This window comes from Heliconius melpomene, chromosome 11 (assembly GCF_056956725.1).
Source record: "Heliconius melpomene rosina isolate 202511_hmr_F chromosome 11, ASM5695672v1, whole genome shotgun sequence".
NCBI classification, from domain to species: Eukaryota; Metazoa; Arthropoda; class Insecta; order Lepidoptera; family Nymphalidae; genus Heliconius; species Heliconius melpomene.
In genome coordinates, this window is record NC_140399.1 from 3,148,661 (window position 1) to 3,174,357 (window position 25,697).

Consider the following 25,697-nt stretch of genomic DNA (forward strand, 5'->3'; position numbering starts at 1 on the left):
GCCACCTGCCCAGTCTCCTTAACAAATCAACTAGTAACCTTGCCACTATATGTTTAGACAAATCTTATAAATTCCTCGTTGTTGAGAAGTTTTTATAGACACCTGGGAAGTTGTGTTTATCCGAAATACCATCAACTTATTTACCAGACTCATTTAACAAATGGAACAGTCAGATATTTATAAGCGAATTCTTCTTACTTTTATTTCTTTACATTTTAACTACCTACTATTTACATATAATATAATATAATATACAGGTATACTCCAACAAACTCCCCCACTCACGTATACAATTTGGGGTAGAGGTATACGCAATACGCAAATTTTGAAACAGATGCCGGCTATCATACTAATTTTAATTACCGCGCTCCTATTACCACCGCGACGCCTATTTTATTTTTCATTAGCTAATTGACACCCAATGATAATCTGAAGTCGTAACTTCACAGGAGAGGGAAGTAGGGGGCCCGAGGGGGACTGTCGTTTGATCTCGCAGCAGGACTTTTGCTTCTCGCACAACAATTTAATTCATCAAGGCAGGTGGGTGCCGGTGTAATCTGTGCACGTGCGCAGAGCTGGGCAACTTGACCGGCGTGTCGCCTAGTCGGCCGCAGGAAGGTGGCAGCAGGCAGGGCGAGGCGCCGTCTCGCATTCAATTAGACGTTCAGTAATCCGGCTGCGGCGAGCTTCGATACCAATTACAGGGTTATTAGTGACGGCACGCTCGTGCACGTCTGCTCATCTGATGCTTTGTGCGCTTTACCTTTGCTGCTACTACGAAATCCCCTTTATACTTTAAGTTCTACACTAACATAAAATTTGTAATTTTTAATAAAAAATCCTTATTTGTAAGAGTATAATAGGTAGTTTGAGTACACATATATTCTTTTTTTTTCGTATAAAAAAAACATGTCCGACTCGGGGAACGAAAATTTGGGAAGTATGTCCAGTAAAAATGCAAGATACTAGATGGATGTGGAAAGGCGAATACGGAGTTAACGGAGCTTTACCTGCATTGATGAGACAGCGAAAAGAAGGCGAAAAGTCAGCAAAGCTACACACTTGGCCGTATACAATATACCGACGCCGTTATACGGCAGCGAAACGTGGGTATTACAGAAGAAGAATGAAAGAAAGATGAATGCCGTGCAGATGCGATCTTTTCATAGGAAAAGCGGAATCAGCTAAGCTGACCGAATCCACAATGAAGAGATACACAGAATGGCAGGTACTAGCGAGGATATCATGGTGACAATAAAGAAGAACGTGCTCAGCTGGTTTGGGCACGTCGAACGAATAAATGATTAAAGAATTTTCTAAAACCGTACAGTACAGTACAGTATCGAAGATACTGGAGGAAAGTCACGTAAAGAGCAAGAAGACCCCCTGGAGGGCTTGTATGAAGAGGTTGATGATAGTGGACGCAGACGAAAGAGGTATGTAGAGACCGTAGCGTTTGGCGCTTCGTTCTCTCTGACCCCTAGGGACCCCGCTAGGGATAAAGCGTGAAGCTAAATAAGTTTATTTCTTTGCTCTGGTAACGGGACACAACGCAGCGTTCAATACTGCAATATGCAATGCCTCAAGAATTCGCCGGAAAGTGGATAACTACAATGTTTTAATGGAAAATGGAGTGGCTTAACATTAGGTTCCAGGTTCCCTCTGCCCACCCCGCCTCTTGCTATGTGCCGGGATAAAGCGGAAAGCTAAAAAAAGAATATGATGATAATACCTGATGGTTATTACATTCTGTAATGTGTACATAAATTATGCAAAATACTTTGTACCTACAAAGTACAAGTAAATTTATTTTATCTTCTATAATTTATTAACAAAAATGTGGTAATTTGTAATTATTTCAAATGCCCAACTGATGAACAATGCGCATTTTATATGCCAAAAAATATTGAATAAAGTAGAGCTACTGTAAGTATTACGTTTATTAAAGTTTCAATATATCTATCACCTTTTTTACGTCTCTAATATCCCTATTTTATATAAAATACACAACATATTAAATGATAGACGTTACATAAGAAAAGCTATATATTTATACCAAGACATATAAGTATAGAAACGAATGCTGAGTCACGAAATTAGTGTGTCGCGTCCAGGTGGGTAGGTACGTACCTACCTACTGCAGAAAATGGCGTTCGGTGGCATTTATTATTTACGCGGACGATGACGAGAACGTGGCTGTGCTCCCGCGAGGATCGCCCGCTCTAGGCGTCGGCAAACAAATTACGCGACAAAGCAATCAATTACAACGACAAGAACTTAGCAGTGCCTCTTGAATCGAACGTTGCGTCAACAAGAAGCTTTTAGCGGCGGCGGCGGCGTCGACGCGCTCGTGCCGCTCCAGAGTCCGATACCTTCGCATTTAACGGTACTTCTGCCATAATTGTTTACTCACAATAAAAGTAAATTGTCATTTTAGTGAAAAACGTTTCGCGAGTTGGAAAATTAGATTGTTGATCGAATACAAAAGCTAATTTAGGGCGAGTCGTCGTCGACGGGGTCGGAAGTCCAACGAGATTACGGAGGTACTCGAGGTTGGCGCGTTCAGGCGGCTTCGCCTGTGCTTGACGTATCTTGCTCTAACGAGTTTATCTGCCCCGCGGGCTGCCGCTTCTTCGGCGACGCTCATCTCCCACGCTATAAACGGTTCAATTTAATCAATTTCATATTATCTTTCATGTTTTATTATACCAAAATAAACATCTAATATTTTGACAAAAAATAACTTTACTAACAAGTCAATATGTATAGTTTTCATAATAATTTATTTGATCATATATCAGTTAGGGACAGTTTATGTTTATCGAAGTGGAATGTAAATGTTCGTATTTTAATTACAAGATTTCATTGGATACCTATTACCGCTTTCGCGAAAGAGCGCCTGTAGATTTTCATGAAAAGGTGGCAAAGGGCGAGGGCGGGTTTAAGTTGGGCGGAGCTTAGCCACGCCTACATCGCCCACGCCCTGACAGAATTACAACTTAATATTTGTATTGACGAATACTTTGCAATGTTATGAGACAGTACTTATCTATTTATTATTTAACGATATATGTTCTTATATTAAATTAGAAACTAAGAAATATCTTTAAAAATAAGTAGATTAAAAAATATTTCTTAGAAGACCATTACAACAACATTAAAAACTTTATTATTTACAAAAAAAAAAAAAAAAATTTTGTCACTTGCCCAATGAACTAGGAGTTCATTCTACCATTCTGTATGTTCCAAAATTCCGTCAGTAGTATATAGTTGACGGTTCGGCCTTTCAAATATAAACTTATACGCCATCTACATATTATGTAGTTATGTATATCATTATAATATAAATAACTTAATATACTTAACGTAGTTTTGCGCATTGTAGATATCATAGAATACAGAATGTGCATTTAATACTTGTTACAAAACTATTTAATGGAATTTTAAATTAATCTTGTTATTGTAAAATCCACTTAATAAACATCGATAACATCATGAAGGTTTAGTGTACACGGAATATTGTTTCTATTATAATATTATATATTTAAGCAATGTGTGGATAAATGTAGTCGTCGTACCTAGATACTATATAACAGATACCTGCATTAGATTTGAAGTAAAATGTATTTAAATATATATAAGTATAGTGGAAAAAAGAAAGCCATACATACTAGGATGATATATCGAATGAATCTAACTATATATAGAATTTACATAATTGTACTCATAAACTCTATTGTAGCAGAGCCAAAAATGTTAATAGCTTAAAATCGAAAACAGAAGAAGACTTGCTTTGGATACTTATTGTATTAAAAGCTCTGTTTAGTAGCATTAATAGTTCGTTGCAGTAATTGTAGTAAAGTAAACGAAACTGGGGAACGGAGGGTCTTAACATTAGGTTCCCTCTGCCTAACCTGCTATGAGCGGGATACAGCGTGAAACTGATTTATTTTATTTTATCTATATCCGACGATTTAAGCCATGTGACATGTGCTCTAACAAATGGTTAAATTAAACTAGCGCGCATTCCCTAATAGGTAAGATGCACAAACGCATCAGACAAAGCAAATGTTTATTGAGAACTTATATAACACGATAACAATCTATACTAATATAATAAAGCGGAAGAGTTTGTTTGTTTGTTTGTTTGTTTGTTTGTTTGTTTGTTTGTTTGTTTGTTTGAACGCTAAGATCTCTGGATCTACTGGTCCGATTTACTATGTTTTTGTTTTGTATGAAAGCTACATTCTTCAGGAGTGCTATAGGCTATATAACATTACATTACACATATAAACTAATATATTAAAATACTTTCTAATTTGACATGCAATTTATTCGGCCATGTTAATAACAACCGTCGCGTCGCTACGCAACCGTTACCGCGACATTTTGACATTCATTCTTATGAAAATAAATATAATAGTCACTTTTAGCATTGTATCTAGATTGAAATTATAGTTTACTGTATAACATACTAATAAATAATTAAGGAGATGTCACTGATTCGGACTGACCTAGCCTACGGGCGGCATATTATGAGTATGACCGACGCGAACGGGCAGATGACGTTGACGGTTTTGTAAATTTTCGAACTTTATTTGCTGTTTATAATTAACTTAAAATACACTATGGTTCTCTTCTTACTTTATTTGATATTGTTGGCAAAAATTATCAAAAATTAAAATATTATATATTATTAAGTAGTTTTTAGGTACTTTTTATAATATTAAGAATATCCTTTAGTTACTTTTACTTCTTATGTTGGTTCATTTCAATTTCTCAGATATTTTTTCTAATAATATGTCTCTACTTATTATTCTTTTTGATTATTTAAGCTTATATTTTCTTACTAATTCTATTGAAAACTGAAAATAATATATTTAATAAATATTGTTATAGTTTAAGCAGGCGTAGCCGCGTCCGGGTCCACTAGTATCATTATAATCATAGAATATATTATACTAGCTATCTACTCCAGTATTAACTCAATGCACTAAAGGATTTGTTGAATATAACGAATTACACATGTGCCTGATTTCTGTTTTTATATGGCAACAAGACTTATTAACAATTAGTTATTTAATAGCTATTAACAAATAAGTACATCATTTTCTAAGACTGAACAAAAGGTTTAGTTCTAATTAATTTTCTTTTTCGACTTTGAAAATATAATATTCGTTAAAACAAATTTATATTTTTGGCTTTTATGACAACGTGTCTTATTTAAAAAAAAATGCTGATTTGGTATACGATATCGTATTTAATTTTCGTTGAATGCGTTCATAAAGATCAATATATTTTATAAAGATATCTCACTTTGTAATTGTAAAAGTTAAAATATTTGACTGATTGATTTAAATATTTTAGGAAGGGCAATTTATAATAGGTACAAGTTTGATGAAAATAAAAATAGTTTCAGTACACTAGGTATATGGCCCCAACTTTGTATTGTATAAAAAATGTTGCGTTCAGAAAACACAAGTATATTTAAAATTTGGAATCGTGTATATTATATGGATCGAAAGTGGCTGTGAAATAAAGATAGACTTGCAGATATATAATTTGTCCCCCCACAAGAATGTAAAATTAAAATACAACTATTAATTTATACTTTGTTTTTACGTATATTTAGAATTTTAAGTTAAAAAAGCAATTTGATATAAAATAACTATATATCTGTAATTATTTGTGGTCATTGTTGTCATCATTGTCATCAAATGTTTCTCTTAGGTGTGTAAATTTTCGAATAGTTTTTTCAAGACTTACAAAGACAAGACAAGAGTAATATTAACAACTTGAGACAAGGTCAATAATCATTTAAATCGTGTCGTTTAATAAATTAAAGGACTTATTTCACTCTTTAATAAGATACATTGCAGTAACAAAAAAAATAGGAGTTACCTACTCTTACTTCTTCTAATTCTATGATTAGTTCTGAATATAGCAAATACAGCAATATGATTGCACAGTTATATTGTTATATTACATATTACTATTTTTTTTATTCTACTATTTTCAGTTAAATCTATGAAAATAATACTACTATAGTTTATAATTTAAAAGTTGTCATTTGTAGGTGATGATTACAATCGGGTGGATGGTGGTTGGTGTCTAGGTGCGGCCGGACGGTGCTTTTATCAAAATTAGCAGGCGCACCCGCGCTGCGGCCGCACCCCGCTCATAAAACACCACCGTCATCGTCGCATCGACGACTTGAGAGCCGCACCTAGCTGTCGCACCCTCGTAACTCACCCTTTGCCCCTCAAAGTGGAAATAACATACTTTGATGCCAGTCGTGACGCAGGGGCACAAAGTGAGACTGTAAACCGACTGGTTGTGGGTTCGATCCCCCCATTTATATTTCCATTTCTTCGCTCTGGTGTCGAGGCAAAGGGTTGAGTTCCCCCACTCAACCCACAATCCCTCCAGAATTCGGCGGAAAGTGGGCAACGGAGTAGTTTAATACTAGGTTCCCATTGCCTACACTGCGGGATACAGCGTGTAGCTGATAGAAAAATGATAAAATTTGCTACGAGAGACATTGCTACGAAAAATCGCACGTACAAACAAATTGGCATCAGGAATAATAACAAAGCAACCAGAACACGTCCGACAATATTTTTCACCCACTTTAAGTCCTAAATGGCTATCATAGGGATAAACACGGTCGGTAGAGATTTAGCGGCTCTGGCGGAACCGACGAAGTGGAATATAGTAAAAAGGCAACATTTTGAGGAGTGTTGGATTTATGAGATCATGTCTTATTACTGTTACATATATATATATATAAACAAAGAATATTTCTTAAAACATATAAGGATACCATCTAAAATATACCTATACGTACATAACAAAGAAAAGCTGTTGCAAGTATGTATTTTAGTTCTAATTTCATTTGAGGATGATTGGAATGTAAACGGTCTTTAATAGACGATCGTAGCGTTTGTGACACAATAAGTTGGTCAATGGGCCGAGGTAAGGTTGCTTACACTCTGCTTGTTGATAAAATCGACATCTGTATGCGTGTGTGTAGTATATTTGTTTATTGTTCAATAAGTTTTGACTTTCCAGTTGAGTTCAATATCTTTCGAGAGGCCGTCGTCTGGGGCACGAGTGTACGACTGTAAACATTACAGTTACGGTTGCAGTTTCCCAATCGGGGGAATTAAATATTTAATTCACCCTGGTAACGACGCGCAGCGTTGAGTTTTGCAACTCTCCGAATACTTCGGGAATGGCGGAAAGTGAGAACGGAATTTTTTCCTCGGTCTCAGGTTTCCTCTGCCTGTCCTGCTATTTGCGGAGTAGAACTTGAAGCTTCAATTGAGTTCGACTTTCAAACACAAATTTGTCCAATATAAATTGATACGTCTCTCAAATGTAGTGATTTATAAATACAAATAAGAAAATAAAAAAACAGTAATTGTAATTACTCACACGGCGTTGAGTACCGCCACTTAACACCAAAAATTGGCCAAGAAATGCACCGCCTAAACACTAGTTACTCCCTCTGTCTATCGCTTTTATTTTATGTTATATACACGCCAGTCAGTTTCAAAGGTATCATTATCACAAATAATTAAATGTAAATTTGTAAGTAACTGATTTTTAAAAAAAAAGTCCCGCTAAGGTTCTTACACCGGTTCTTCTCAAGTCTGAGGCTATTAACTTTAGTGAACTGCTGGTAAATTATTTGACGCTCAAAAAATTTAGCATGTAACTTCTTATTTCGATTAAAATTATTTGACTTTGACTGCCATTATAAATAATAATAACTAGTGTCTCTTTTGTTACCTAATCAAGACATCACCAACACACAAAAATTTTACTAATCGATATCTGTAAATGGAAGACAAAAAAAACGATTTTTTTTTATATTTGTAGGATTTATCTGTGTCTTTATACATGCTAATCATGACAATCTCAGAAACGGATTAATCAATTAAAATGCAGTTTTCACTATTGTATTTTAGTAAATTTCCACTAACATCGAGTGACTGTTTTATTTCAATCAGTCCACATAGCTATAAAGAAGTTAATTCAATATAACTCTAGTCAGTAATAATAGTTTAACACGACAATTTGTATTGATATAACTTTTTTACAGATTGAAATAATAATAAAACTTCATGCTAAGGGAAGTTTGACAAAATATTGTTGTGAAAGCTTCTTTCAAAACAGTTAAGCCGTTTCTGAAATTAGCATACACAAACGCTTAGACAAATTGACAAAAAATAAACTTTTACATTGTTAAATGCCCCGAAAAACAATTTTTCTTATATATATTTCATGTAAAGACACCGATCAGTTACAACTTAATTAAAAGTAAAAATAATATATAGCTACTAAAGATGTGTTATTTGATTTTATTTCAAATATAAAACAATGGCATATCATTTCATATACTTAAAAATACACGTTTTTAGATCTAAATGTATGTCTAACGTATATTAATAATTACACTTCAGTGTCCAAAATATTCGTTTTCTACCTTAGAAACTTTAAGGATACAAATTTTGTCTGTAAAATGTATCCATTTGCTTGATTAAATGTGGCAGGCACGAATGCAACCGAGCTTATACAAAAAGCAAATGAAATCGATATCTTACATGTGTGCTCTAGTATTTGCTTGCCAATGTCGATTTGTGAAAATATTTGTAGGCTGTGGAGATGTGTTCGACGGTAGAGAAAGGAAACGTACTCCTCCTTATCTATGAGGAGCTAGGAAATTTTTCGAGGAAAAAAATAATATAGAGGCCAGTCCTGTCCTGGCGTAGGGGCACAACGTTCAGTTCGATTTCTACTCGAGGAAATAAAATATCTGTATCGGAATGGATTCGGAGTGGGGAATAAAAGTGTCTTAATGGGAACGGAGTGTCTTAACACTACTAGATTACAAGATTTCCTCCTACCTACCCGGCTATTTGTGGGATTTCAGCTAGAAAACATATCGTCACTACATAATATTTCATCATTTGTATACATTTATATTGTGTTACAGTAGTAGGTTATTTAAATTTAGTAATAGCCACCCGTCCAGTAACAGGAGGAAAAGGAGCAAACGAAATATTAAGGATGCAAAGGTGGTGAAAATATGAATATATTACACAGCAATACGAGCAAAGTAATCACACGCACGCAAGAAAACGTTACTGCGCCGTACGAATAGCACTGTACGGATATTTGTAAAACCTATAATTCACCCACATGGACTTTCATTTAGGCTCATTTTTAGAACAATAAATTTCACGCAAAAGAAATTACATATATATTATGAATTCTTTATATCCATTAATAATCGTTTAAGTATAGGTGCTATTTTTTATGTGTTTATTGATGGCAAGTGGTATCCGGCATAACTAAAGTATAAAAACATCTTACTATTAATTGTTTTAAGAATTCTTCGAAAATATTTATCATGATTTATTTATAATAACACTAAGCACTTATATAATGGTAAAGCAATGCTATATTCAATACTAAATGGATTCCAATCTTTTTCTATAAAAATAAAACCTGTATCTATATATTTAACAGTAGTCATACTATTCTCACATTAAGTAACTGTCTCTAGATTTTAGTACGATGACCCCTAACGGTATTTCTATTTAAGTTTAGTTATTGTTCTTGAGAGAGAATTTCAAAATAAACATATAGAGATATGCGTTACGAATTATCGTAAGTTATTAAATAAATATTTCAACCATCTCTTGCGACTGCGATGTTAGGATATGAGGTTTTGCAGAACGGAGACAGTAAGATGGTAGAGGTGAATGTACGCGCTAAGTGTGCCACACGCCGGAGAAATACTTCGGAGTGGATACCGTTAGTGGAACGCGGTCAGGCCGGCAGCGGTACCGGTGTTCGTGTCTGCAAGCAACTCTGCAACATCAACACTTAATCGTGTTTTAATTTAAAACCCTTATATATGGCCACTTGAATAAAATCAATAGTTAAATTAAAAGAAAAATCTTTAAGATGCGGCGAGTGCGCTTACCGAGGTTTCCGTAGCAATTTCAAGATTGTACGTCGACGGGAAGTTCATTCTACAAACTGAAATTAACTATAAATATAAGTTTGTAATATATGTTTTTTTTTTAATAAAATACCTATAAATTTCCACTTCGATTTTTTTCTTTGTGTTGTAATTCCCACTTCTTACCAAATTTGTAACTAACTGTAGGTCCACGGGAAATACCCTATAGGTTTTGGTTATGCATCAAATTTTATACAAAATGCAGCAAAATGAAAAACAAATGTTCGTATTTTTTAATTGCGTTGACTTAGAAGATCGGTTTTTCAGAACTTTAAGGGATCATAAACCTCCATTCTATTTCGAGAAAAATGGTCTTTCACAATAATATGTTGTGATTTTACCTTTTAAGGTACAGAACTCTAAAAAATAATAAGAGCCTGGGTTAAAAGATTAAAACCTTCAATGAAGCAGCCAAATTATATTGAATTTGTACGACGGTGATTAGCAGGTACGTCAGCAAGTTGCTGTATAACGCAGTAATCGGAGCGTTTCTAATATCTACTATCTACACTTTGACTCGGTTTCACCGCACGCTTCTTGCCTCCGTTCTTATTTATCCGTTTTGCGAAATCGTTTGAAATCTGATACCGTTCAAGCGAGTTATCGAGACTCTAGGTTCTCACGAAACTTCACACGGACTTTTTGCAGATAGTGGAGTTGCCTATTGAATTCCCCTTATTATTGTTCCAAGATGAGAATCGCTATCGTTTTACTTGACAACAAAAAATAAAGCAAAGTGAAGTAAAACTTATTCGCGCATATCTAAATTCAAGTACGATTTCGTCGTAATACTATATCGTAGACAGAGCTGTTCCATGGTAATGAGGGTTTAAAGCGGACAAATGAATATTTTTCATAATAATTGCTCTGGATGCAGCAGCAGGGCAGGTAAGGCGTGAAGCGCGGCGGGCGCGACAATTTGCATCACAAATACGGGTGGCGGCCGCGATGCGCCCCGGCGCCCTACGCCCGCGCGCGCGGCCGCTGCGGCTTCCACCCGTATCAGACAATGTCACAATCAACGTCGCGTGGACGCTTTTTGGCCTTTATGTGATTGCCGATTGTGGTTCACCACAAATGTAACTAAGATTTATTTAACTCCGCGATTTCTAATTCTTTCAACACCCATTATTAATAATTTAGTAGTCACAGACATAAACCATAATACTTATCATGTAGAATGTGAAATAAAAGGAATCAAACTAAAATTAGTATGTTAGCATAGTCCCGCAGAAATGGCAATCTATTGCATAAAGCCTATCGTATATAACGGTCGTTTGTTCACGAAGAGAAAAGGTAATGCAAGTAAAAGCAGCCAAGTTGAGAAGCGATGAATTAATAACGAACTTCTCCCGCGACGCGTGATGACGGCCAACAAGAGTAGCGCATTAGACGCCAACGGAAATTCACCAAAATCTCCCCTAATTACCGTCAGATACTTTTTCTCGGTAATTTTTATTCAAAAATAGAAATATACCCCAACTTATTACTTTTAAACTTTAGAGAGATTGTAATTTTTTGTACGAATTAATCAAAATACATTAAATACTTGGAATAAAATAATTAATAGTATGATATTTGAAATATATTTACATAAACATAAACAAAACAATAAAAAAATAAAATATTTATAAAGACAAAAGATGTTTGTTTTTAAAATGTTAAGTTAGAAAACGGCCATGAAATATGATGACTACTTCTGGTAAACGATGCAATCAGGGAAAGATTTATAAGATTTACCTTATCCGTTACTCTACCTTTCTTCTTGCATAAAAATTGTTAGTTTAATTCATTATACTTTGTCATAGTTAGGTTTTTAGGATTTCATGCAAAAAAAATATTGCATTGCTTAAACACTGACATAAATTAATAAGTAAATTGCTATAAGTAAATATAACAATAAATGTATTACGTTATTTTAATGTTTCCATTTTACATATATGACAGCAATTATCAGTTTAAAACATTTTCTAAAAAACGACAATTATTTACAATATATGAAAAATGTTTAAACGTTTTATACTTTATTAATACACTCGTTGGATGATGTCAATCATAACATAACGAAGTAATTTTCTTAATAGCGAAAGTACATGTAAATGGCAAGGCGGGCAGGCAAGGTAAGCTAAGAAAGGGGTTACTACGAGACGGTTTCACAATATTGAAATAAATCTCTCATGGAATGACTTGCCTGGAAATTACCCCGGTGGCGTAAGGTCTACGAAATAGGTGGAAAAGCGGCTCTTAATTAAATCAAGTGACGCGTCTCGTACGTTGCTTCAATCACACGACCTCAATAAACCCGAGCTTCCGACGAATCTGCTCCTTTCATGGTACTACCTTACTTGTATCCGACCAGGATACCGGTACTTATAAGACACATAAAGCGCACAGAACATCAGGATTTGTACAATTTACAATTAGTTCTTCATATCTTAATTGCGTGTAAAAGTAAGTAGAAAGTAAATACAGACGAAATGGCATACAAACAATTTTAACTATATTTAATGAAAAGGAATAAAATCTGTAAATTTGTCTTTATCATTATTTTATTTTTCATCAAAACTGGATAAAAAATGGCGAAGCATACCCATTCAATACGAAAAGTCTCTTGAATGAGCAATAAGTGGAAATTGTGCTGTGTTTTCTGGCTTTTTTAATAACATATAGAAAAGTGTTTAGTGTAAATTTTATATATTTTATGTACACGCTGTATCCTACACATAGGGGAATAGTGGGAAGGCACAGGGCACCTTCCATATTCCGTAGGCATTTTATGTTCAGTGGCGTAGCTCAATACCTCGTTACCATAGCGACGAATTGAAAATATTAACTATTTCATTAGCTCGAGTGGGAATCGAACCTCCTATTCCTGTGCTACGATAGACCATAAAATTAAATTTTATGTTACTTCTTAATATTTATAGTTAAATAGCTAATAGTAATAGTATAATTTAAAAAAAAAACTTACTTTACACATACTTTTACTTAAACTGTATCAATGTACATACGTTCAACCACAAATTTCATGAAAGTTTACCTTAATAAGCTAACGTCTATGCAAAGCCGTGCCCTGAAATTCAAGTCAGATTTTACGACTAATTTCAGAAAAGGAATACTGTTACCACACTGAATTCACGGCAGTAAACTTCAATAAATAGAAATTTCACAAAGGTCGTCCGTCGATTTAATTAAATTTACGATTTATATAAAACATGCATTTATAGATTAATGCAAGTTTCGACTTCCCTGCAAAATAAAAGAAAATAAACAGAGTAAAGTGGGTAAAACAAATAATAAAAAGGGGTGCTGCAACCCTGCGGGGCAAGTCGACAATAACTAGTGCAGTGGCTGCGCAGCGATCGCACTCATTATTTCCGTAACGAGCTCACGACAAGCGCCGCCCGCTCCGCGCTCTCCGTCTCCGCGTCCCGGTAACGGCAATTAATTAACTGACTAAACGGTATGGTGTTTTACATTGTGATGTTTACGCAACTCTCGAGCGATAATGTCGCCCGCCATTGGACAGTGCAACCTTCGCTTCGCATTAATTAATAAAATATTATTAGCGCGACCCATCTCACTAAAAAATTAAAACACTAATTATTGAGCTCGTTATAAAGTTCACTGCATACAAATTGCTTATTTGCACAAGGAATAGATATAAATAGCGACAATTGTATTTGCTGCATAAAGTACCTACCTATATATGTTTAATGTCGCCATTAGCAAAAATTAAAAACAAACAAATGTGTTTTCTCATTAAAATAAGCGGGAAACACACCCAAGAATAATGGAGAAGCAATAAAAGGAATACAAATTTATTGTTCCCGAGACTCGTGAATCAATCTGCTCGTAATCTTCAATGAGATTATAAGTGGGAGCAGTAGGTACTTTTACGTTGTCATAACGTGTAACGTCGTGGGGATCATGAAAATACAACCCCACCTGAAAAAGTGAGTTACGTCTTCATTTCGTAGCATCATCAGACCAGCCTTTTTGCACATCTCCATGTCGTAACATCTGGCAGTCTCCGTTACTTAAATTAGTTAACAATGACACATATTGCTGGCAAACAAACGCCCAGGATTCCTAAATAGCACGCCCGCTATTCTTAACTATCGCCGCCACACCGGTGAGCACGCGTCCACTGATTCATACACACCTCAAGGTGCTATCAGATGGGAATGAGCACACTTCTTAATTTAACAATTTTGCAATGTACATTGTTTTATTCTTACATCCAGGTATCAATTAAAGAGAACCAACGCCCTATCACGTGTAAAGAGGTTTAATATAATTCAAATATGAAAATCGGCGTAAAATAGAAAATAATGATTATCAAATAGAATGGCCTCATGTCCGTCCGAGAGGCATGTGCGCGTATCGAGAGCTATTGCGTGTTGTATAACGAGCGACTCGACTGAGGACATTGATCTCGCGCTTGAACTTGAAGTTACTGGTGATAATTTTCACGTAATTTAAAATTAATAAACAAACTTTATATTATGGTGTAATTAAAATTCTCATTAGTTCTGTCAGTATGAGGTGGGTGAGTGCTATAAATATTTAAATTCCCGGTTGAAGAGCAACCGTGACACGAGTATTATCTACAGGAAAATAATTTTCCAGCACGTCAGTGTACCAAACGTTGCCCGGAAATTGTAGGAAATTGCAAGAGAAAATGAATCCGACGGTTTGAGAGGTCCAGTTGAATCAGGCTAAAGCTCCCTATATAAACACTTATATTATACCTTATAGTGCTAAATTTATCTGTTTTACCCTACCCATATTAAAATATTATTTGACATTCAAATAAAGCTAACGTATTTACATAATTGGCTCCCATATATTGTTAAGAAGCACTCATTTTTAATAATTCATACAAGCAGATATAAGAAATGTGAGAACTGGCATAAACCAAAAAGGAACAGAAATATAAAAGAGCTCTCCATCAATCACACGAACAGAGCCCTGAGCTTCCGGACGCGGCCTGGCCGAGCGAAACATTTCTTTGAATAATGAATATACAGGTGGGTAGGTATCGTGTGCCCTGTAACTGGACGTGATATATGCCGTCGTCGACCGCATGCATAATTTCACTCATTTTATGTGGTTAATTGTCGAAAATGACCGCAAGTGAAATATATTACAACGTGGCGGACGCCAACGCCGCTACGTGACGGCTAATGTATTCTACGGCCCTAGCGCTCCGCCTTCACCTTCGCGTCGCCTGGCTCTTTGTAGGGTTGTGCTATACGAGCTCCTATGTACACGCCGGTTACCCATAATGCATACGTTTAAGTTGACACGTGTTTGATGCAAATTATTCTGATATCATTATAATATAAGCGACATTTTATATTTGTTCTATATTTTTATGCTAAATCGTAAATAAATGCAAACTTTGCACATATAAACCAAGGTTGTTTAATTCTAATTAAAACTATGATATATCAGATATCGTATGTTAGAAAAAACTTTCTTTTTGTTTTTATATTCTAAGAGAGATAGATTTACTTCTTGATACAAAAGCAAGTAACTAAAGTGGTAAGTAAAAGATCAGTAGAATATTTTCATTGTTTACATATGCTGATAATTTGTAGGAAAGTTCTAAGGCTAGTAGCCCCAACCGAGGTACCCACGCATAGCGCACAATCGCTTCGACTCACGTTTACAATGCTGCTGCATTACAATTTTTCAAAGCAGACACAAGCGACAGGGCATAACAAAAGAGCTAGGAAGGCGCAAATAAACGAGCGTTGCGGCAAACGAGCGAGTGAGATTCATACATAGGACGACTTCCTCTTTACTAATATCTAATGTTTTTGAGCTAAGTTTTCTTTCTTAGCCTTATTCTTTTGTCTTCATATCTACAATCTATGTATTAATGTAATGTACCTACCTTATAGATGCCGTATTAATAAATATACACTCCTGGAATTTTGCGTAAAACTGGTATGAATAAGTTTTAAAATACAAAGAGCGAACTCAATTTGAGTAATGTAACTTTTGGTCTGTAAACACGAAGTTTGGAAAAGCTCTGCGAAGCGGTTTGCAAGTATCTCTACATTTAGCGCGTTTTCAGGTCGTAGAAATGAATACGGCAAAGATCGGGCGGCGCGATACAGCGACGGCCGCGACGCGTGCGGCCGGGTAACCGGAGTATTGCAAATACATTTCTAAAGCAGGAGTGGATCCAAAAAATAAACATCAACATACATATATTTATTTTAGAATTTGCTATAATATTCTTGATATGATCGTCAATTAGATAATAATGCGTAGGTTGTGTATCTCATGTATTTTTTTATTTTATACATATGTTTTATATAAACATAATTATATACTTAATGTAGTATAACCAAAGAAAAGAGGAAAACATGAATTTTACATTACTGACTTTAATTTTTATAAATATAACTCAACTTTCGGTCTCTATCTCCCTGATAAATCAGCCAATCAAAGAAATACGTACGCAATTAATTCCGCTAAAATAATTTTATTTTAAGTGTTTAAAAAAGGCGAAAAACAATGATATTTTAAGCCCATAAAAATATTTTTAAGATAAAAATTATTTATGAAAATGCAAAATTATTTTTTTTTTAAGATTTTTAAGTAATATCGCGTCATTTTTATAAAAGCTATTGTTCTCGAGGGCAAAGTACATATAGGTACAATTACAGAATATTATATTCGACATATAAATATTTCGTTGGCGTTTACCATAACGGAAAGTATAATGTTTACCAATTCAGATATATTAAAGTACACTGTAGATATGTTTCAATAATACGTACAATGTTTAATTAATAATATATAAGTTTATTAATATATAAAAATTCAATACATATTTTATGATCGAGTAAAACACGCATACATATATATCTTAATTAATTTGAAATGGTTCTTATTTCATTGAATTGATATAATATGAAGAATTTTCATAAACATACACAATATTTACAAGAACCTGTATAACTATTACAGCCTTTTATAATGTCTGATAAAAATGTAATGTCTTTTTTTAAGAACACATCACCAAAGAAAGTATAAGTTTATACATCGATGAATTTAAATCAACGCTACAACTTACAATTTGTAGTTTGAGATCTTTTCCAGCCGCCGCAGCAGCCGTTACCGAGGTAGTCACAGGGGATAACCACTGATGGAGGTTAATATAACGTTTTGGTAAAAGTTTCAAGGAAACATCCGCTTGTGCATAAGCACGCTCCAGGCACGCAGCGGTCGCGCCGTCCAGGGCCAGCGCCGGCTCCAGGAGCGCACCACCACCCTCGAGTACAACCATGATGGCCAGGTAGCCGTGTCACCAAACGGTCGGCGGACTACAAGCACTACACGTAAAGTCACTTCACAACGTACGAACGCAAATTGGAGCTACATGTCGCGCAGCACGTGGCACTCGAGCGGCGAGAGTCGCGGAACTGCCGCGTCGCTCACCTGCCGTGGCCGCGGCGGCCCGCGCCCCTCCTGCGCCGCCCACTATCTCGACAACAAACAACGTTTCTGCAGCGGTCGTCCTGCATCCTCTGACAACACTAGATACACCACTTTCAGCCTACTTTCTCGTAGACACGATCATCAAACATGGCCATGCACTAAGTCGTTTATACCATGAATGAACTTGCCTTCTTACATACTCTTGCCTTCTTACAACTGTACTCTACATATATTCTGCCTTATAAATTAAACGTTAAAAAATTATTAACTGTTCCATTATTTTATTAATGCTGAGTTACTTACTTTTGTAATAATATAAACCCAGAAGAAACAAAGCTAATATGAATTTATTACATAAACGTATTTAATTTGGTAACGCCAGCAAGTTTCTGCAAGCATCGTCATTAATAAAATATTGATGAAGCTTTTGTGTATTATGAAATAATTCGAAATATACGTATACAAATGTGAATATTTTATAAACATTTTTAGGGTATTCAATAACCATGTTACTAAAAAGTACCCATGAAATTCTTGTATAAAAAATAAGCTTTTCATTTTCATATTGTACATTAGTACCGGTAAAATCAAATTTTACGCACATTCTTCGCAATTTTACGCAAATTTATGTATAAAAAATGTAATATCACCGACATACTCAGAGGTCAACTCAAAGCTCAAACAGGTGAACCTAAAATCTTTAAACTTTGCAGCTAGAGTCTGCCAACATAGAAATAAATTTTGGAAAATTCACCTTCAAAATAGGAGTTGAAAATAGAAATTGTTAGCTAGTTAAACAAACGAAAGTGTGCGATGATTTTGAAAATTATAAACTACTTTTAACCACGGAATATTTAACCGTCTTATGGAGAAAATCAGAAAATACGACAAAATTCAAAAAAATAAAGTTATGAAATAAAAGCGCCCTGAGAACAAATTCGTCATTGCGCTATCTTCTTAATTTGATACTAATTTTCAACCGTAACTTGGTTTTTATTTTATCTCCCGTAAATTTGTCTGGAAAACATGAATTTCCGTTTTCGTAAGATATAAGTTCTTTTTTGTAGTGCTACTATACTCTGTTGACTGATTGACTGATATCTACTTCTTTGCGTGTATTTTAAATGTTTCTTATTAAAACATTGTTTTAATATGTGTATGTTTTTATATATATTTGTGTATGTTTATGAATATTGATATTTTCTAACAAAAATATATTCTATATACCTATTATCTAAATTCCCGAAGCGTTATCCATACCTATATTATAAATTCGAAAGTAACTCTGTCTGTCTGTCTGTCTTTTCCGCAATCAGGGCCAAACCGCTAATTTAATTGTGATAAAATACTCATATAGAGATACTTGAGGGTCCCGGGATGAACATAGGATACTTTTTTTTTCTCATATTTGTAATATTTTCGTTATATACCAATATATTAAAATAATTAATTTGACAAGGAATTTATTCCGCCATGTTAATAACAATCGTCGCTACGCGTTGCTAAGCAACAGCTTGCAAAGTTTGCTGTTTTAAGAAAACGTCACCCACAGTGAGTTTGCTTAATGCATACATGGTGCGCGCCGATATAGATTTATACAAATCTCTTTATACAAATCATTAACAAAAATTAGATGATTTCTATAATTTGATATTCATCGTTATGAAAATAAATATAATAGTCACTTTTAGCATTTCATCTAGATGGAAATTATAATTTACTGTATAACATTCTAATAAATAATTAAGATGTGACTGATTCCAAATGACCTAGCCTTCGGGCGGCATAATATGAATATGACCGACGCGAACGGGCGGATGACTTTGATGATTTTGTAAATTTTTATATATTTTCGAATTACTATTATTTTTTATGTAATTATTTGCTGCTTATAATTAATTTATCTCAGTTCGGTTATCTATACCGATGTTGTACACTTAAAATATCGTAATTTTAATCATTTGAGATTTTATTTAATATTGTTCGCAAAAAATAATAATTATTTAATATAGAAAAATGTTTAGTACGCGCGCACAGCAAACTTTAGGTTTTTTTTTTCTAATATTAAGAATTTCCTTTAGTTACTTTTACTTCTTTGGTTTGTTCATTTCGGTTACTCAGATATTTTTTCTAATAATAAATCTCCACTTATTATTATTTTTTAACTTATTTTAATGATTTAGGCTTATATTTTCGCGGGCGTAGCCGCGTCCGGGCCCACTAGTCTATATATATAAAAGGACTTGTCCTCACTGGCTGAGGTAAGACGCACGCACAGCCGTAACCGCTGTGCGTAGAAACGTGAAATTTGGACAGATATTTACTTTCGTAATCTGGATATCCACTAAGAAGGGATTTTGAAAAAATGTAACCCTAAAGGGGTGAAATAGGGGCTGAAAGTTTGTATGGAAAAAAAATTAAATCGGCACCGATTTTTATAAAATTTGAAATTTAGATTTTTAAAAGTATTTAATTGAACACGTGTTTCACGGTTTTTTAGAATTTACCCCCTAAGGCTGCCAATAAGGGGTTGAAAGTTTGTATGGAAAAATCTTTAAATCGCCACCGATTTTTATAAAATTGGAAATTTAGAGTCTTAAAAATATTTCATTGAACACATGTTTCGTGGTTTATTAGAATTCATCCCTAAATAAGCGAACGAAGCTGCGAGCGTCCGCTAGTTTAATATAAACGATATAATCCCTTATGCAATAGTCATTTGCAATAAATTATTAATTTAATATTCTATAAAAATAAATATTAGCATAGTTAGACTTAAATGTACCATTGTAATAATGTTAATCAACATTTACATAGGTAATAATAGGCTCGGAAAAATAATTTATAATATAATAGTAACAGTAAAAAAGTTCTTATGTAAAGAATGAATGAATGTATTATCATATGATTTTTAAAATTTTTGTTTGTCTGTTTGTGTATGCACATCTTCGGACCTGTTAGACGGATTTAAATATATTTTTTGATTGTATAGTATAGCTATAATAAAATGGCATCTTAGCAAAAGTAGTTCTGCGTAAAATGCATTTCGCATTGACATTCAAGATGTGGAACAGCTGATGAAGGTCCGTCCATAAGGGAATGGCACATTACCAAACTTGCTCATTAAGGTAGGCTGCTAGTTTCATTAATAAATAAAAATTATTGAAAATTGAGCAAATCATGGCGCAGTGGAGTAGGGGCTAACTGCAAACGAAATGATTGTAAGTTCTATGTCTACTCGGAAAATAATATATGTATGTATTGTTTATTGTTTTTATTCTTCCTGCTCTGAGTGAACTTCAGCATACCGCGGCGTTGAATTCCGCCATTCAATACAATGTCTCAAAATTTTAATAACAGGGTGATATATAACAAAATAATTTACATTTTTAACTAAACAGAAACCAGAATAATCAGAGCAATCGATATAAATGAAATTAATTTAAAAAGAATAGCGAAAGCACGCGGCGGCAACGATTAAGGCATCGGTTGCCACGTGATTCGCTCTCGAGTCCCTCGTCATTGAATAAATCAAACACTTCGTCTCAATACACAAGCAAACTTCTAAACAATTAGCAAACTCTGAATAATAATTTAGGACTTTGTTGAAACGTCATGCATTAAAATTTCAGAAGTCAACCAAATCCGTTTGTACAAAGCTATAACTACCACCATGATATCTACGCACCGACAACGATTCCAACTTAAATCCAATTTAGAAGAATGTTCTCTTGAGGCATATATGACAAAATATTGGTAAAAGTTTGATATTTTTGTTCTCGTTCAAATTTATGATGCGTGGTAGTTATTGTTCTTGTATGGGTGGCCGTGGATGACCTTTTACGTATTTTTTTGTATGTTTCTTAAACTATACAGAAAACAATGTATTTATATTTTAGCATGCTTAATGAGGAGGTCATTGATGTCGGTCGTGGCCCAGGGGCACAAGCATGTAAATGTGATAGTTTGTGAATTCGATTCTCACTCGTGGAAATTAAATATTTAATATTTTCATCTAGGCTCCCCTTGCCTAGGCCTACCCTTCTATATACAGCGAAGCGAAGCTAAAAAGGAAAGGCCTAAAAACATATCAAAAGCCCAATTATTATTATTTTTTCTATATCTAACATGATGACACAATTTCAACTACAAACAAATGGTTAAGTTTGAATGCAGGAGAAATTAATTCCATATAAACAGTAGTATTAATAGACGCAAGACAATAAGCCACCCCCGTGAACCTCGTAGTCAGCGACCTAATGTTCCGCGGCACGCGAGCCAGCGCCGCGCCACAACCCCGACAGAGAGCAGCATTTGCATATGGTTGAATATAGTGAAACAAAAACCTGTTACTAAACACCAGTTAAAAAGACTTGGCACGTCAATATTTCTTAATTAATGCCTTTCTGTGTGGTATTTTAAAAGGCGTAACGATTAAACTGTACAAAATGCATAAATAAGCCAATTATAAATATTAAGTATTGGTTACGTTTTATAAATTAGTGACCTCTGCGCGGCTTCGCCCGCTTATTTTTATTTATGTCATTGTGTAATAGCCAAATTATACAATTTTAAACATAAATTACAGCGTTTTTGCTTGAAAGTGGAACAAACCATCCTCACAAACTTTCACATTTATAATATTAGCAGAATAAGATGCTACACTATTTTCAAATGATTATTCAAAAATTAAATTAAGCTCTAGTCCCAAACTATATATAGCAACAGTTTCTAGTTGTTGCACTTACATGTTTATGCTCTAGCATCAGCTTTATATTGATTAATAATATCCTTAGAGAGACCAGTCGTGACGCAAATGCACAAACGTGTGACTATAACGCGACAAGTTGTGAGTCCGATTCCCACTCGAAATGAAATATTTTCGTTCTGATGTAGAGACAAAGAGCGGCGTAGAGATCCGCCACATACCACTCAACGCCTGCAGAATTGTGAAAACTTGGAACAGAGCGTCTTAAATCTCAATTCCCTCTGTCTGTGCATATCCCTAATTAACACTACATTAACTCTATGATAAAAAGTCAAGAGTTGTATCAGGCTTAATTCAGTGATGTCCATGACAATCTGGCATACCGAATCATTGCAATGCAACAGCTCAATTATTCACACGTCGCGGCACCGCCCGCTACATCATCCGCTCGCTACCAAATTAAAAGTAAATAACGAAATGAAAACAAGCGCGCCCGCGCCGCGAGGGACTCGCAAACCTTTTACCGCTGTCGAGTAAACAACTACCAGCTAAACACACCATCATTTTATCAGCTATCGACTATCTATTTGCGTTGCAAAAAAAAATGCATTTTCATCGATTTTTTTATTGTAAGTATACATATTAACATATCATAAAAAGCACAACCTTAATGAAGTTTTTATTAATTAAGTTATTCAATAAAATCTTGTAGCTAGTGCACAGTCTACTGTTGTTATTACAAATAAATAGCACAACGGCAAGAACTACAAGCGCTGCCCCCAGCGCGAAGCAATTTCGAAGAACAATGCACTTGGATGAATGGGTGGTGCAAAGTAAAAAGTGTATTTGCATCATATACACATTTTCTGGTGAAATAAAAATTTTATGTTATATCTTACATATAAATATATATTAGGTAATATATATGAACACGTTATATAGGTACATTCTATAGTTCGAATTTTATTTGTCGCATCATTAGTGAGAAACACCTGAAAAACGTTACGCAAGGCAAGACAGTAACGAGCGGCCGCAGTCATCATGGGGTAGGAAAGTAGCCCCTCACGACGAAAATTGTCACAAAGCAAACTATGTCAGGAACTGTATCATTATAATAACATACCTATATCACAACATTTAGAGACATGGGTACTAAATTCGTAATAAATATTTCGTAAACAATTTATAATAATCTTTTGAGTTAAATTTAATACTAGTGCAGTGTTTTGGGCATTAAATTCAAAATCATTACAATTTTATTTTTATATCAGAACGACCCTTAAACATCAGTACAAAAGTATAAAATATATTACTAAATAATACATAACTGAAATAATATAATTATAAAATAATTTATTATGATATTATATATCCCAAATTACCTTAATGTTTTTATTTATTTCAAGTGTCAATACACTCGAGGTGTTTGAGGAAGTGTTTGTTCATAATCAGAAAACTGCAATCAGAGCCGTAACACAAGTTGAACGGCCGAAGGAGCATCAGAGCGTAGCGCTTACGGCAGTATTTACACTTGTTCTTATACATTGGCTATTGAATAAAAATATCCCCTAAATAAAAAATCGAGAGTATCTCTTACATTTCATTTCTACTTTCTAATCTAGATACTTTAATTTGTTTAAATATTCAAACAATGTATAACAAAGCTAATATTTAAAGCGTGTATTACTCATAGTTAAATCTTGCTCTTATACTCGTATATAAGACGATAATGGATTCTCATTTATTAACAAAGGTTCATTACGCGGGAGGTCTGTCTAATGAAGGGCGATTTAACGGATTCGTGTGACAAAGCAAATTTTATGCACAATAAAACCGGTGAATTTAAAGAACAATTACCAAAGTCAAAGCAGGTAGTATCCGAGAACAGTGTGGCGAGATGTAACAGATCGCTGGCGCAACAAAGGAGGCTTTCTCGCGGCCATTACGCGGAATGCACAGGAGGAACAGGCGTAACAGGCGTCGGTGCTCGGCATCGAGGGTGGCGCGATTAGCGTATGCGGTGCCGGTGCGCAGTAGACGGGAGGCCTCGCACCCGACTCACCCTTGGGACCTGCCCGATTTACGATTGCCGCAAAGAATATCTTCTACGTGGCGTTTTTGTGACCCACTAGTGACCCGCTAGTGACCACCACAACATTCTCTTGCTTCAATTTGGTATTCCAAACAAATATAGTACTATTTGCTAAATTTTTACAAAAAAGCAAATAGGAAATACATGAAGTGGAAGAAGGAAGGGGTGGCGTGAAACCGTAATAAGGGCCCCCATAAAATGTTACATTAGGTAACGGCGGCTTCTGGGGCGGCTATAAATATCTCCATTCGGAAGTACGGCCAGTGTCCCGCGGGAGGACGACACATCGCTGCCAGTCGGCGTCCGAGAACGTGTTGCGCGAATAAAAACATCTCTCACCTCGCATTCTCGATGTTTCTCTTTGTACCTACGTCTACCTATCTATATAGCTACAATAAATATATCATATTTTATGACATACTCCATCAAACAATAATTTCTTAATAGTAGATACATAAAGTCACTTCCATTTTTGATGACATTTAACTTTACTGTCACGTTTTATTATCGCATTTCAAAAATGGTTTTTGTATTACTTGAGACACATATATAATAAATAAACAAACAAAATATTGCTTATTATTTATAAATTAATTAACATATTATAATTTAATGATATTGAAGACACATTACTGCAGACGAGTAATACGGCTTTCACAAGAGAAATATTCAAGGTTTCACTTATCAGTAGATAGTGAAACTAAAGTTTATACTACATTTGTACCATCAGTGCTGGTTGGCTACTTAAACACAAGCATTAAATAATAAGTAAATAATTTCAACAGTAAAATCAACAGCACACAAGTTGAATAAGTCAAAATCATCAAATCACCTCAGTAAACGAAGAGAGAGCAAACAATGGGGGACCCTCAAATTCCTTGCGTTATTAGACAGACCTTAAAAGTTTAGAGCGGGCTTAGTTTACAGAGGTAAGCCTGAGGTTGAGTAGGTGAGTTTGTTTTTACAGCAATGTCAACAGCATATTGTGGATAGAACACAGGCTGGAACAAAGAGTAATGTTGCGAATATTGTTTAAGTTATAAATACAAATAAATTAATGTTAATTTAAATACAAAAAATATATATATGACAAGACAAGACAAGAGAATCAAAAACTGTTTTGAAAAGTTAAAGCTTTAAAACTACATTAGTTTTTCCTCAATATTTATTAATTAATTCACAACACGCAAACATATTTCACACACAAACGTAAAGATTTCATTACAGCTCTTGTTATTTGTCCTAGCTCCGATATCACAAAGAATATTATTAGCCATCGTCATAGTCACATTACATGGTGGGTATAAACTCCCCAGCGGTGCAATACGCGTTGTTGCACGTCCATCAAACGTCACTATCAATTACGAGCCGAACGCCGACCCCCACTCCCGGCACAGACT

The 25,697-nt window shown here is 34.8% G+C and overlaps 1 protein-coding gene across 3 annotated transcripts in view; it reads right to left on the bottom strand.

The window, feature by feature from the left end:
* The window catches only part of pum (pumilio), a 65,230-nt gene that overhangs the window by 10,217 nt on the left and 29,316 nt on the right, over positions 1-25,697 (bottom strand). The window lies entirely within an intron of this gene.